At 36.8% G+C, this 16,530-nt stretch overlaps 1 long non-coding RNA gene across 1 annotated transcript; it reads left to right on the top strand.

Annotated features, from left to right (window-relative positions):
* LOC110395111 lies at positions 1,216-16,248 on the top strand. Its single transcript, XR_002436171.1, has 3 exons — positions 1,216-2,227; positions 14,472-14,601; positions 15,815-16,248. It is a non-coding gene; the product is annotated as an uncharacterized LOC110395111 (long non-coding RNA).

Raw genomic sequence — 16,530 nt, 5'->3', positions numbered from 1 at the left:
TCCAGGTCCTGATCACACTCTCGTGAAGAACCTTTTCCTAATACCCAGCCTGATCCTCCCATGACACAGCTCCATGCCATTCCCTTGGGTCCTATTGCTGTCAACAGAGAGAAGAGATCAATGCCAGCTCTTCTATTGCCCTAACAAATAATTAAAGACAGGAAGAGATCCTGAGATGATCACCAGGATCAGCCACAGCCCCAGGGTGGCAGGGCCATGTGGCCAGAGGTGGGTTGAGGCCAGGATGGAATGTCTGCCACCAGGTCAGTGGCCTCTCTACAGCTGGTTCAAGAGCTCGCTGTATGGGCACCAACTGCACCTGCTCTAGCCTGGCCCTGGGCCTGTGCAGTCACACCAGCAAAGCTTAATGTGAGGTTTTTAGAGGGAAAATTCAGCTTATGTGTATGTAGAGGAAGAGGTTATTTTTGGAGTGTCAGTTCATTTTTGCTGGCGGGTTAGATACACAGCTACTGTCATTGTTTTCAGCTGCTGGAGTGTACTTAGAGAAAGGGTAGAAACATTAAGCAATCTGTTCTGCAAAGCACATGTTTCCTGTGAGCTGCTCTGTGCTGTGGGGAAATTTCCCCAAAGTTGTGATTCACCAATGGGAGGTACACTGTGCACAGCTGCATGCTGGTACAGTGGCTCCATTACCCAACATGCAATGCCTTTTGTCATGCCGTGCTGTAGGGAACATCAGGCGGGATAGTCTCACCACTCCAGCACTTTACTTCTTTTTGGTAGCCCTGCCTAAGCTTACTATGCCTGAGTATATCCACACAGGCAATATGTTTAAGATTCCTTCTTTCTTATAAAACCAGATTAGGAAAATCCCCAAACAAGAGCATTTGGAGGAAGCAACTCTCTTCTTACTTTCTGCTTCTTCATTAGCAAATATTTGTTCTGCTATTCTTGATGTTCAATTAGATTATAAAATGTCAATTTAAAACAGATTTGTTTCATCACAGATCAAATTGCTTTATTGATTAAGACTGAGAGGAGCATAACAGATTAGTGATGCAGAGAGCACAAAGCTGAACTGTGCCTATTTAAGGATAATATTTTGCCTCCAGCAGATATAACCAATATTCAGCTTTCATTAGCTGAAATAATACAGGTATATAATGTCCAAAAGGAGGCCAAACCATAGACATACTGCTGGATGTAATGACTGTACTTCAAGTGCCCTCACTCAGCTTATGAGGGTTCATCAGTTCTGACAAGACAGAGCCATGGGGCTCTGCATTGCACTTCCCAGTGCATTTGGCTCCAGCATGGTCAGTGACTATCAGACTATGTCTGATCCTGTGAATTCTGCTGGAATTCCACAGTATCACCTGTAGGATGGCTTTGCTCATGTCTTTGGCATAGTTAATCACAATCAGCTATGTTACTCACAGAAATAATGTTGATTCTGTATTCAGAATCAGCAGAATCAGGTCAGGGTGTACACAGCTGGCACTCACTCACTCACTCACACCCTTTTCCCAGGCCATGTGGCTCCTATCTCAAAGTTCCCTGTTGCTCAGCTGTATGATTATGACTCATATATAGGTTAACATTCACTGTGCCTCATGGTAATCCATATATATTATTCAGTGCTGTTACTTCACCAAAGTGCTTTGCAGAGCAATGAGACAGCCACAGCAAGTCAACATTCAGTCTTTCAAGGGGAAAAAACCTCATTGGTGCTAAACAGTTTGTCTCCTTATTCTGCTTCTCTGCTAGACAGCTGCCATTTATTACTGTGGCTTTGTATCCAAATTACAGCCTTATTAAATCACCTAATCTGCATCAGTTTATCTCCAGATTAAGAGTGTAAAGGCATCAGAAACACAGTTGCCTTTTTGCTATCGCTTTCCTGATAAAGAAATACCAAGGATGCAGGCAACACACGAATTGTGGTGTGATGTTAAAGCCTTGCTCAGTGATTCTTGAAGTGTTAACTAGATCAGACAGAAAAAAGCTGGGCCTGAGCATAAGTGCATGGAATTAGGGAAATGTCTTTTACAAATTGTTACAAAGGCCTTATTCTAATAAGCATGAAAATTAAAATAGATACAAATTGTAGTATAGCACATCAGATTCAATTATGTATAAATGGTTTCATTCAGAATGTAGGGAAGAGCATATGCAAACATATTTTTCAGCTCTGTGTGAAGATATGATGATTGGGAGAGAGGACCAACCCCTGATGAACTCTTTTAGAGTCTCTCCTCCTAAAATAGTAAGTTACGTTTTTCCTAATTAATCAATGTAGCCAGCCAACTACACAAAACAGAAAATGTGGTTAACCATCAGTGAGAATGTATAGAAGCAATTTCACACTGTCTTGCAAATTGTGCAAAATACATAAATGAGGAAAAGAGAAAATACTGATTCTTTTTTGTTTGTTTGTTTTCCTCCAGTAACAGGTATATTGTAACTTGTATGGCAAGAATATGTTCAAAGATTTTGATGAAAATACAGTTATCTATTACAACTCTTGATAAATTATTACATATGTGGAAGTAATTGTATCTTAAATGTTAAAGCTTTATTTCCATCCAATACCACTTGTAATTTTGTAGGACATCCAATTACTTGGTTTCTCTACAATGTGCAGTTTCTACTAATGATCTCCCAAATTAATACTTGACATCAAATATTCATTTATACTCTGATTATGCTGCTAGCTGGCAATTCAGTCTTCTACTGAAAGAAAACAACAAACAGAAAAACCAAAGACTTTAGCAGAAGAGAGACAGAGAATAGAGAAATTAAGCAAGCTCCACAAGGCAATTGCCACCAGTGATCTTTTTAATTTTGGTCGATAGAGGATGAGGCAACAATGTATCAGACTGCTGAGCCCAATTATGGCAATCAGGAAAGGTTTTGCTAAAATGCAGTTCAAGTTTGCAGGTATAAAGGTAGCAAATAATGAGACACTGCTCACAGGAAAGAGAACTTACTTTGATAAAAGCGGATTAAAAATGTTTGCATTGGTAAGAGATATTATAATAATTTGTTACATGTAAAATACATGAACACTGATTGCAGTTTCTACGGATCTTCTAAAAAAAACCTGCACCCTTTTTTGGGTTCAGTAAACTGAATATGGGTTATGTCAGGTAAGGTTTTACCCATTTCTGCAATCTATGTAGATGAAGTTGTAACTCAAAGTAAAGGCTATGAAATTTCATACTGCTGTGCTTCTAAAGGTTTCTTACAGAATAAATCAGTCTGGTATTTTAAATGCCATCTTTGACCATTGTAACTCATCTGTCCCTGAGGGCACATTATGTGAACAGCCTAAAGGCAGGTAAACCCACCCCCCTGAAATTCCAGAGCTCTCATGAAAAGAAATGGATGCTTTATACATTTTCAAGTTTTTCTAAGCCTCACTGGGTGAATTCCTGACCCTTTGCAAGCCAGTGCCCAATTTCCAGTTGGCTACAAAGGTATTGGAGCATCACCAACTTTTGGTAACTTTTTTCAGTAATTTCAAGCATTTCTGTTGCTAACTGTTCTTACATTGCTTTTCCAAGGTGACTTATTCCACTAAAACACGTTCATAACTTTTGACTTAATTATTACTGTTGTTATTTTTATTACTCATGATATTTATGGTGTTTTATCAACATTATTTAAATGTATTGCCATCACAAATTAAAAAAAAAAAATCAAAAAACACCTCACTTGTTTCAGTAGACACAAGGTGTCTATATATCTGATATATCAGAAAATTTGAAACATTCTTTCTGAGACCATACCACATAAATATTTTGTTCTGTACCTACATTAATGCCTTACTACACTGGACTATTGCATGCTACTTTAGTGGAACACTGGACCCTGCTAGTCAGGTTCCAAAGCTCAGCATTTTAAAGAGCTAGTAATGGTGTTGAGGCTCAACCAGACACCTGTGTCCTGAAAATAACAAATTCTCTATCTAAATTCAATCAAAAGGGAGCCTAACACAAACTACAGGTTTCTTCCGTTGAAGTTCTGGGTAATGTGTCTGCTTCACAAGGGAGAACCTTACCTGGTGATACAATTAGCAGAACACTGTGAAAGTACAAAGCTTAGAACAAGAAAAACAAGCTTCCATTCAAAATTGAACTGTAAGGTGTCATGTGATGAAGATGTGAGATTATTTTTGCATTTAGGGAAGAAGCATGTGCAGCATGTGGTCTTTCTTTCATTGCAGTATGACTCATGTGATACAATTCATTTCAGTTAATTTCTGCAAGTTTTTTTTCCCCTTTTTTAAAAGAAATTATTATTTTTTTACCAAAAATAAAAATATGAAATATAACACTGCTGTCTCCACTTCATCTGAGAAGTTAAGAAAATTTGATTAAAATCAGTAACATGTCACCAACTAAAGAATACATTTAACATAACACAATGAGACTAGAAAAGATAAAGAGCAACGAGGGTGCTGAAAGATATATGAAAAACAGAAAAGCAGAGCAGGAGTGGTTAGCCTCAGAAAGAGAAAACAGATGAGTGATAGGAGTATATAAATTATGAATAATATGGTAATGATGTATAGGGAAAGAATAATTATTCAATATATCTAGGAAATAAAATGAAATTATCAAGTGACAAGCTCAGAACAAATAGAAAGAGGTATTCCTTTGCAAAGTTCAAATTACGCAGAAGAAATCATTGCTATAGATTTTTAGGGATGCTAAAACTTTACAAAAGCAATTTAACACATTCATAGAAAAATCCATCAAGTGTTATTTACCCAGATTAAGTTCACACTGGAATTTCAGGAGGGTGAGTTACCCACCTCTGAGCTGATCTAGTTTTATACCCTCAAGGCCAGATATGTTGTGGTGATCCCAGATGGCATTTCCAACATCAAAGTGATTTATTCCAGTAAGAAACCTTTGTAGAGGTACATAAGTGAGAAATTTCATAGCCTTTAGTCTAATTACAAGTTATTTACAAACCTATACTTTCTGATTGAGGAAGTCCTTGGCTGCAGAGCTATGGAAATAGGATGAGTGTGTTGGAGAATTACCTCTGGATGTTTACCTTACCTTCTGTCTTTGGCCACCGTCAAGGACAAGCTACAGACTAAGGTGAACCTTTAGTCTGACCCCCAAAGAGTGTTACTAATACGGGCACGGCTATCTTATGTATGGCTTGGATATACATAAAGAACAAGGTCATTCACAAACTCAGAAACCATGATTATATATATATTTATTATATACTGCTGTGAAAGAGATGAAATTTTGAGAACTATTTCTTTCTTTCTTTCTTTCTGTCTGTCTGTCTGTCTGTCTGTCTGTCTGTCTTGCCTTCCTTCCTGCCTGCCTTCCTTCCCGCCAATATTCTGTTAAATCTTATTGCCATGTGACAGATGGCAACAGAGGGGCAGTCTGACATCATCGTTTCTGACATAGAAGCGCATGTGAAGCAAAGGTGTGGAATTGAAAACTGCATGTAAGTGTCTGCAGGACAAAGATTTGGGGTAACATTATCTACAGATGGTTCTATGAGGTCTGTAGCTATCTGCTAGAACCTATCCTGAGACTAACAATTCATTTTACATAATCTACATTTCACCTTAGCTAGCATTTATCACAGGTCTGAGTGGGACTGGAAATGATGAAATGGGATATGATTTCTTAATGGACACATTTCACTCTCCAAAAGCTAGGCATGCTAATATTTATATTTTTTATAAATTTATGTGAAATTCAGTTCTCATGCTTTAGCTATTTTTCGTTTATTATACATGAAATATATAGTAATGATAATTGAATTAAATGAATATATGAATATTTTCATGGTCTAATTCACTAAAGCTCTCCTCTGGTCTGTTTTAATGTGTCTTTCTTAACACCAAAGATTTCTCACTATACTGAGAGGGGCTTTCAGATTCCCTCATATGAAATCAATCCTCTCTATTAGTGAGATGTAACTGATGCCAGAAATAAAGGGCCATTTTTCACATGCATGTACTCTCTTCTTCCTCTACCCCAACACCTGACTGTTAGTCTTTAGTCTATTCTTTCAAGAACACACAAGGCTTTGAAAGTATAATTTAGCTAAATTAGTGAATCTTGTTTCACTAGAACCCCACACCAATGGAGCAGAGGCACTAATTAGATGTTAGCCTCCTCGGGTACAATGCTGCCTGCAGGGAAGGGTTGAGATCACAGGTGTGAGAGTGTGCATGATTTATCTTCTCTCTCCTGTCTCTATCCTTACCAGGCTGGTTATCTTGCCTCTAAATGTGGGTGGATTGCTAGCAGTATGCTGTGGTGGGTTTTGTCTGGAGAGCTATATGATAGGGAAGCAGATGTGCGTGCACAAAACTGGGCCTGTTGGCACTGATGTGGCTCTGTTTGTATGCATGTTTTCTGTTACTGGCAACAATTTAGGTATGAAGTAATTTTGTAGACACATTAGGTTTTCTCAGTGAATTTCTGGCTGAGCAGAAAAGTCATCAGTAGCGTAAAAAATTCAATGCAAATGTAAACCTGCTCTTTCCTCTTTAGTCCTAGATGCATTTTACTTTTGCATTATGGTGGTTGGATGTTTGAAAATGAATGGTAACCAGGTAAAGCTGCTTATGAATTGGATGAGCCTGCCTTCAAAGTGTCAAGATGAGACAGAGAAACAAAAGATTATGTATCCTTGAAGCTTGTATGCTCAGAACTGTGATACTGCAGAAGTGTTCCTTTCCTCTTAAAAACAAGTGGGCACAATGCTGCAAAGTTCAGCTTCTGGCAGTCTAGCAACTCTACTGTGCTTCTTTCCTCACCTTCTAGTGTTACTTCTACAGGATTAATACAGCTTTGACTATACGAACTCTTCAACAAGACAGGCAGGAATGCAAGTCAAAGAATATGGACCAAGTTAAGGAAGTATTTCCGTGTGGCCTGGATCTGGGGAACTAGCTACCAATAAATAGAAGACATTCCAAATTTCTAAATTAATACACAGATCCAAAAGTAGTGCCTCATTTATTTCCATGGAAGTTACAACAAAGAGCACAATTACTCTATTTGATAGCGCACATCTGCAGCTAAAAACCATTATTTTTCAACAGTCACCACCATTAGCTATGTGTTTTCACAAGTGATGAACAAGAGCCTCCATGCTGTGCTTGTAAAAATCTACATGGCCATCTGGAACGTGGCTTGTCTTTCGCATAAGTGTTGCCACTGCTGAAATGTACCGTCCACCACTTTGCTATGCTCACATCCACTCTTTGGTCTCCATCAGCATTCAGCAGGCACTCATGAATGTCAATGGGTGCAATTTGTTTCTCATGGAGGAATTCAATTCCACACTTTTGCTTCACATGCACTTCTATGTCAGATACTACTTAGTCAGAATGCCCCTCTGCTGCCATCTGACACGTGGAAACAAAATTTAACAGAATATTGGTGGGAAGGTTCAACCTCTACTGCAATACCACCAGCATCCGCCACTGACATCGTGGGCCAACAGAATAAAGCAGGAGGCATTACTTTTAGACCGGCCCTCTCAATCTCTTATTTCAGAAAGTAGGTACAGTGTGACTGTCTTAGTTTGCTTAGTGCACTTTTCTAATATTCTGGATGTATCTACTATCTTTTCCTTCACAGTGTAAATAGACTAAGAGACTGTAGATAAGGAGAAAAGTGTGGTGGAAGAAAAGGAAGTAGAGAATATACAAAATAACTCTCTATTTAAAACATTTGTAGATTCTTTTGGATATAAAAACTAAGCAAGTCACATTTTAAGATATTTTCTTGTGGCTGCTATATTTATTGTATGCAATATGTAATATTTCTTCTGTTTGCCTGTAACTTCATGTACTCACTGTAACTGGATGGTTAAGACACTGTAATGCTGATATTCTGGATTTAATCTAAAATGCAAATTCCAATCCTTCATTAATTAAAAGAGCCTTAGGGCAATCAATTTCTATATAGAAAAGTTGTTAGGCTAAAAAAACTATTAATTTATTTGCATGCTAATGTAAATCAGAAATGAATACACTTCTGAAACAATTGAAATGAGTTAACGTTTACAGCTTTGTTCAATATTTGAAATTATTTCTGCTGAAGTTTGCCTGAACCACATGTGACAACATGTGGATTTCTTTCAATATTCGTTCTTTAGTTTACTGTTCCTCTAGTTTTGCTTCATAATTGATCACAGGAAATATGTGAGCGTGCTACAGCTCCCTGTAAACATTCCACAAAGTAGCATTACTTCACACTTCATGTGTGGTTACTTGATTACTGTGACTCTCTATCTCTCTATATGTGTAAAATATCACAGGAACTTTTTGGGGATTTTTTGTAGTGTCATAAATATTTCAAAATTTCTAATAATGGTATCAGGAAAAAAATGTTAGCATAAAGATAAATAAAGAGAGAAAAAGAAAATACAGAGGAAGTTACATAAGGAAATGGGTTCTTCTGACATTTGACAGCTTTTTATGAAAGAAACGTGTTGTTATTTTATGGTGGTGGGCAAGAAGGAAGTATAGAAACTTCCAATTTTTTTCTAGTTCAGAAATCTTTTGGCAGGAGGAAAAAAAACCCCTCAAAACAATTTGAAGAGACTTTCTATCTTTAACCATGGATGTCTCATAGCTTGATTTTAGTCTTATCGCATCCTTTCAGTGGTAATGTGTATAAGTAACGAAGACTCCTTCAGAACCACGTCTGTCTTCCTTACTGATTCCTCTCTAGTCTGTAATATATTTTTTTCCTCTCTTTCTCTGTTTCATTATTATTATGGTTTATCTGAACTGAAATGGGTTATCTGATTATATATGAAATTTGAGATGAAATTTTTAAACAGAATAACAACTGGGTTTTGAGAGGAAGAGAAAACTGAAGGGAGACTGTAAAGCATGGACAAGGGGAAGGTTTCTAGAGATGCTGATGCCCGATTTGAGCAAAATGCCCTTAGCCTACCAGAGAAACCAGCTGGCTCTTTGAGATTAGGGTTAAGTTTCTTGGGAATGCCTCAACATTCCACTAATTCATTGTTTTATAGCACATGTATGAACATGGAGTAAATTTTAGTGTTCTAAAAATACTTTATGGAGATTGAGATGAATTCTATTTCTTATATCCAGTGTATGATGAACTGAACTCCTCAATAAGCATTTCCTTCCCTGTTGCTCATTTCCACTGTGAGAAACGAGTAATATACTTCACAGTTGTGGTTATTCAGTATATAATCAGTTATTTATCAGTTATTTCAGGTTCTTCAGGAATTATAACTTCTCCTTGAGCCATTCATCTTGTTGTAGCAGAATCCCAGGTGGTATTCTAATCATCTTGGTTGTTTATTCAAAGTAATTATCTGCAGGGCACTGATACTGTGCATTTTATATTTACAGTCACCCAGACAAGCACAGGCGGGAGAAAGTCTCAGCAATAATTGTGGCTGCCAATGCCAATAAGGCCACATGGCTGGAACTGGAATGAGATATTGTATCTCTTACTAGTTGGGGACAGAAAGAAATATCCTCTATTCAAGAGTTGTGTTTAACTTTTCAGACGCTTTATTTGGTCCTCACTGCCTATCTAAGTAGCAAATACATTGGTGAATGGCCTGAGTTAGAATGAATTCTGTTTTTCAATTGTTGTGTTATAGTACAGGAAATACTGTTGACTGGATATTAACACAAGCACACATACAAAATTTAAATATCTTAATTGAAGCACAAGTATACTGCTCAGCTGAGGAGGAAAGATGTTTCAAACTTCGTTACTCAATTCAAAATTAATGTTCAAAAGTTTAAGATTTACTTACTGCTACACAGATCTCTTGACAGGGTCCTTACCAGAAGGTTTACTGCACTAGGAAAAGGTTTGTGATGGCAGTTATATAACTCTATATTAGAGCTTAATGGCAGGACAGAGGATTTTTTTAAGACAATATGTATGCATTTTTTTTTCAATATTCATTTCGAAATTTAGCTGTTCCACTATTACTAATCTAGTTTAAAAATACAAAACAGAATTTAAATGAAAGGTCTTTATGCTGAAACTTCTGCCCGCCAAGGTAAATCCATAAGAAAATAATGACATTTTCACTAGAATTGTTGTTAAGTGCTTGTGCGCATACATTAAATGAATACAATCCAAACATTTTCCTGGCACTAACATCTCATTAGATTTTAACAAAGAAATGAATATAAAATTTCCAGAAGAAGAGTTTGGCCTCTCTTAGTACTTAGAAGATGCATAAAAGATAAATAAATCAAGACACAATATGACCATGTTCTATGTCAAGTTTAATAATGACCTAATAAAATATGTCAACCTTTGGATTTATATAAAGCAGCAACAACAACAACAAAACAGAAATGAAGGTAATCTCCACTATTACCCTTAAGTTTCTGTGATGTTATAGATTTTTTTTCTTTTTTTTATATTCTTGCACTCTGAGCACGACTAGAACTAAAGCACTGTAATAAAACATAAATAGTGCTTAGCCACATTTACTGGAGGGATCTGAAAAGCAACAAATTAGTTGAGGTAGATTTATGCCCTAGGACATGTTCTCGGATACAATATCTGTGGCAGTTTATGTACAATGATGATGTGACTGCAATGTCAAGTAAAACAAATGCATCATCTTCAAGTTTCAATGTGTGAAGGGGCAGAATAATGAAATTTGAATACAAATATCTGCTATGTTTATCTTTATTTAGAGGCTGGTCACCTTATATCAGGCACAAGAATGAGATAAAGTGGTTAAAACAAACAAAAACAGAAATACACTCTGATCTGTGAACTCTAAAGTTTTGCCTGGTATGGCACTTCTGTTTAGCAAACTGCTTTAAATTTGTCAAAACTGTGAAAAAGGGGAAGAGAAGTAAAGCATGGAAACATTTCAGTTAAAAAATAAAAGGGTTATTAAATTAAATGGAATATATCTGTTCTTTAAACTTACAAGACACGAAAACATATAAGTTCAATATAAACTTGTGCCTGGTATCATTGTCACATAAAATGAGCTCAGTTCTACCTGAATTAAGCCTTTGGGGTCTGGCATGACCTTATAATAGTTGGTTTGGCCATAATCTGTACCAGTGTATTCTACACATACAGAGTTCATGGAGGCTGCTTTGGAGTACTACTGTTAGCAGAGTCAAGACTTCAGAGATGAGTTGTTAGAGAACAGCCCTTATCAATCTGACTCAGTGCTAAGCTTTGAAAAGTGTGAGCTTTTCTGGGTTTAAGTTTTAGAGTTAAGAACACGATAGGAATATGACAGCACTTAATAGTTCTTTATGGGCTCCTTCATAACTGCAGTCCTGCTGATTAAATTAGTAGGAGAGAAATTCAGTTAACAAAGTAAAATGGACAAATGGGTTACACAGAGCCACCCTCTTGATTTTTCTTTCTCTCATTCTTTCATTAATAAATGAAGAAAATTTCAAGCTGTTTGTGCTCAGATCTTTAAGGTAATTTACAACAGAAGCAATTGCATTTCAAATAGGATTTGCCCTGGGTTTTGAGGCCAATATTAACATTTCATAGTTCCCTTAATAACGAAAGGTACAACAGGGAAAACTGGTATCTATCTAATGAAAAAGAATATCTAGTGATTGCTATGAATAAACCAACAGCTCTTCTAAAATGTGTAATGGCAAGCTGTAGAGTTAAATGAAAGCCAGTGATGCTCATTAGAGTGTGCTATGACACCTAGTTAGATTCATTAGTGCATAAACAAAGGTTTAAACTGCAGAAGACAGGCATGCAGTTTCATCTGCAATAGGCTGTATTTGAACAAAAAGGAATAATTTTGAAAGAAAATGTTACTGCTAAAGTGCCATGTGGGAAACTAGCTTCTGTTACTGATTGCTTGTCCTTTAAAAAAAAAAAATCCCTTTGGCTTCCTGGTGCTATAAATGCTCATATAAAATCCACAAAATCCAAACAGAAATAATCAAAGCTTCTGAATTGGCCTTCTGATCTTTAACAAGCTTTCCACTTTAGGATTGCCTGTCTGAGATGCAGAAAGGAGCTACCCACCAAGAAATGTGCCTGGGCCCTGCTTGACAGCAGGAGAGCCTGGGTGAGGATTTCTCAGTTTAAAGGATGCTGCCAGATTGCAGCATGTTTTTAAAATACTTCTATCCTTGTTAACAGTAACATATTAGATACTAATATGAAAGAATTTTAAAGCAAGAATTACTTGAAATTGTTTATGCTACTTCTTTTCTTTTTTACTTGACTTGGACAAGTACAATGGCTCAGAAGAATTCATTGTGATTTTTTTTTTTCATTTTTAAGCTGCTAACGTAATGGCATTGAATTTAATGATATAGCTGCAGTCCCAGCTCCTTACAACAGGAAGGGAGTTGCTGAGAACTCCTTTTGAATGGGTTTCCTGCATTCGTGCCCACAGCAGCGGGCAGGTTGTGCTCATGGGCACGCCACATGCCTGAGGAGGGGCAGGAGGCCCTGAAGCAGAAGAGGAGAGAAACTAAGCAGCTGGCATTCTTGTCTCATTTATGTCTTTTGGGGCACCCCTGCTGGGGAAGGGTAATGACAGAAAAGCAGAAGAAGCTGAGGGCTGTAGAAGTTCCTTTTCTTGTTACTATGCTTGCTGCCAGCTGTGATTTCCCTCAGCTTCTCCAGAGGGGGACATCCACCATGGGGATCATGAGTTTCAGAGGATCCTCTTTACTCTGTGATCACAATAAACCACCAGAAGTCACAAGGCAGAAACTGTTCTCAAATTTTGTAGGCTGCAGGCTGTAGTACAAACACTGAACTGGTCTCAGTGGTGGAAGTATTAACGATACAACTATAGCGCTGTCTGGAACTTTGCTCTTCTTCTTTGGGATATTTCTGCCTGTGGCTATATGCAAGGGAATACTGAATTTATAACTGGTATTCCTGAATTAAGTCCAGGTTAACATACAGCTATCACAGAAGAGCTGCTGCACATACAGCAGACAGCCCTGCAGTGCTCCCACGGCAGCTGCTGCACTCTGGGTTTTGCCACGTGGGAGGAACTGCTGCCTGGGCCTGGCTGCTGGAGCAGGAACCTGTTTTTCAGGGAAGTGTCTGAGAGAAGGTAATTGCGTGGGAACTGTCATGTTGTTGGAGTGTTGCTTCATCTCAATTAATAACAACTGATTTAGTGAGTCTGGTGAGATGGGACTACTGCAAACCTTAGGCCTTTCCACTAGAAAATTTTATGTGTTTTCCTTAGACATTCAAAATCAGCACCATTTCCAAGGCTGCAGCTGAGTTCCTATTGTAAACTTTGACATGCTCATTGTTGCCTGTCTTTTCAATTCCATATCGCAGCTGTTTGAGTTTCCAAGTTGTTAGGCTAGCATCGTGTTTGAAGGGAGGAGAATGATGGGCTCATTCTATGAGGCCCAGACCAAAAAAGTCTTGTTTTATGCTATTCTGTAGGAAAACAAATGTTGATGACTGCCTCAAGACAAGGAGAGAAGGAATTTTGATTGTTGGTCTTGGCAAACTAATTAAAGGGACACAAATTACCTGAGTAATGCCAGGTTTACTCCTAACACTGTAGATCAGCCCTTGTAATTTTGTGCATAGTCTATTCTACATGATGCAACAGATTTTTCTATAAATATTGGGGAAATTGTTGTGTATTGTATAGATGTGTTGGTAAATATTGTAAGGTTGAGCTTATATATACAGTCTGTTCATTCATTATGTGAGTGTTAAAGCAGTAATGAAAGTATATTCCCAAGTAAGATGCTAAACAATGATACCTTGATACCCATGATAGCATGTAATGTTGAGTTCTAGCTCTATATTGTATTAGTCTTATTGAGTAAAATGACAGTGTTATTTTTTTAAATTCCACCTCAGTATCAATCATTTTACGTTATATTACTTAGTTGTCTTTACTCATTCTATCCCTTGAGACTCTTTTAAGCTTTTTTTTTTCTTCTAAAAAGATGGCCTGTTTATGTATTTACGCAAAGAGGGAACAAACTGTCTACATTTTAGTAGTAATTAGCATGAATCTCAAATGTTTTTAAAATCTCAGAGTTGTAGTGCCTTTTTCTGATCTTATCTCCTACCAGACTTACATCTAGGTAGGAACATTATCAAGAAATAATAATGTATGGACAAAAATATGGAAGGGGATTTTTTTTAAAACAGTATTTTTATACAAAGAATAAGATCTATGTTAAAACAGTAGTGTGGCACTGGTGATCAAGGCTTGAGAAAGAGGGGGACTACTGCACTTCAGCAGATCATGTATGGTATGTTTTAAGACAAAACAAAAAGACAAAATCCCCACTGAAATTCCCGAGAAGTCACATGAGAAGTGCAATTCATTTGGAAAAGATGAATGTGTGAGCTCAGCACTTTGTGCTGCTAGCACAACCTGAGTGTAGCCAATGCAAGTACAGAAAATATGAATGTGTTTTGAATCCACCATTTTTGGAAATGGTTTCTTTCTAATTTCCCCCTCCTTTTTATTTATTTATTTTTTTTTCAAAGCCTTCAGTGACTTCAGGAATCATCCCAAAAGCCATGTCCAGTGTGTACCATCCTGGAGGATCTAGAATGCTTAAATGCTTGCTAAATAAGTTTCAACCATAAAATCATCCAGCTTCATATGAATATAGAGGTAATTTAAGTAGTCACTGTTACACTGAGCGAATATATAATTTAATATAAGTAAGTGCAGGATTTAATGAGACAATATTATTCCTTTTTTTTTTTTTGCCAGAGATTCCAAAAGATGGATGTTTATTTCTGTTTGTCTCAATTATTCTCTTTTCCTGTCCTGCATGGTATATAGCTTCTAAGTAATGACCCTGACTCATTTAAGGATAAACAAGTACTACCTTCCTGTCTTGTCATGTATGGTATGCTATGACCTACCTTCCAATTAAATTCATTTAAAAGCCATCGTTAAAGCCCAGTTTTAAGTTAACAAGGGTCACTCATAAAAACTAAAGCTAAACAAGAAGAAAAAAAAATTGTTGAGTATCTGAAAAAAAAAACAACCAAGCATCTCTAAAAGGTACTAAAGACAGATGGTAACTAAGGAAACTTTCTTCTCTCAAGGATTTTAAAATAGACTGCTTGGCATAAATCAATAGGATTTTTAGTATTTTATGAAATAATGAAGAATATTACTTCCATGCTGCAAATGATTACAAACACATTTCATACATTTGAGTAGTTCCATTGCAATCGAGCACTCTTGGAAAACTGACACGCTTGTATTATGGTTAATAATATTTGAGCTATTTTTATACTGACTACAGTTTCAGATATTGTAACTTATTGTATTCATCAGGAAGTCACCTTTCAGAACATCAGTGGAAAATGTGGTGGTTTGGAGCATGAAGATGCAGTTAGATACAATAGCCCACAGATGGAGACAGTGCTTTCTTTTGACATTTGTCATTTTCAAAAAGAATGACTTCATACATCTCCATGCATAACTTCCTAGATGGCGATTTAAAATAGGAGAGGGTCTTAATGTTCAACAGTAGATGAGGTTTTTTTTCTGTAGAAATGCAACATAAAATCTATTGTAATATTTTTTTTCTTTGGAGCTTTATTCAAATGTGTAAGATGTTCTGAAAAGATGAAATAAAAGATGAACTATACTGTGCAGATAATATTTTCAGCTTTGGATACAGGAAATGACATTTAGTTTTAATATTCAGAAGTAATAATTTATATATCAAGCACTTTCATTTTGAATGAAAAATTTTTGAAGGAACAAATAAATGATAGTTTTGCCAGTTATGGGTGGGTTAATATTTGTATATTTTTTGTCAGTTGATCTTCTTTTCATTTCACTTTTTATCCTTCATGCCTTGTAGCTCTGCCTCATGAAGCCCTCTGTCATCTATTCCCAGACAAATATTACCTTGTGGACCATTACACACTTCTATGGGATTTCTGCATGAAGAAGTGATTCTCAGTGTATTCTGCTTTCATTTCATGCTATCTAAGGTTCTGTAATTCAATTAAATCCTTTAATCAGTGTTACTAAGAGAGAGCAAGTTTCCTCTGGTTTATTTAAATTATTTAAAGTTTGCTGTTCTTTTACTCAGAGGTTGAAAAATCTACAACTGGCACTGGGAGAGATGACCTAGCATGGCAACAACTTACAGGAATCAAGAGATGGCATGTTTGTTAGTGATCCAAATGCTGCCTCAAAACGGAGTTAGGATTTCAAGAAAAATTTATAATCCTGAGCTTTTCCTAACCTTCAGACATTAAATTTCTAAATGAACTGTCTTCTGCATCATGATGTAACACCTATAGCAGTGCTGATAACAGTATTTTCTCCCTGTGTTGTGGAAAAGAATGGGAGGGGAGCATTCAGAAGGATGCTAATGTGCCTTCTATTGAAGGAGAGAATATGAGTATTTCTCTGCAGCAAGCAAATGCTACAGAAAAAAACACAGTACTTTAAGCCATGTATTAGACAATTAGACATCCACTTCACAACTTGTGTCAGGTTTTTGCAGTGTGACTAAGGTGTAACTTCCAGTGCTCTAATGCAGGAGTTCCAAATGTCTTTTCATGGCTT

The sequence above is a fragment of the Numida meleagris genome, chromosome 2, assembly GCF_002078875.1.
Source record: "Numida meleagris isolate 19003 breed g44 Domestic line chromosome 2, NumMel1.0, whole genome shotgun sequence".
NCBI lineage: Eukaryota > Metazoa > Chordata > Aves > Galliformes > Numididae > Numida > Numida meleagris.
This window is presented reverse-complemented; position numbering and strand designations above follow the sequence as displayed.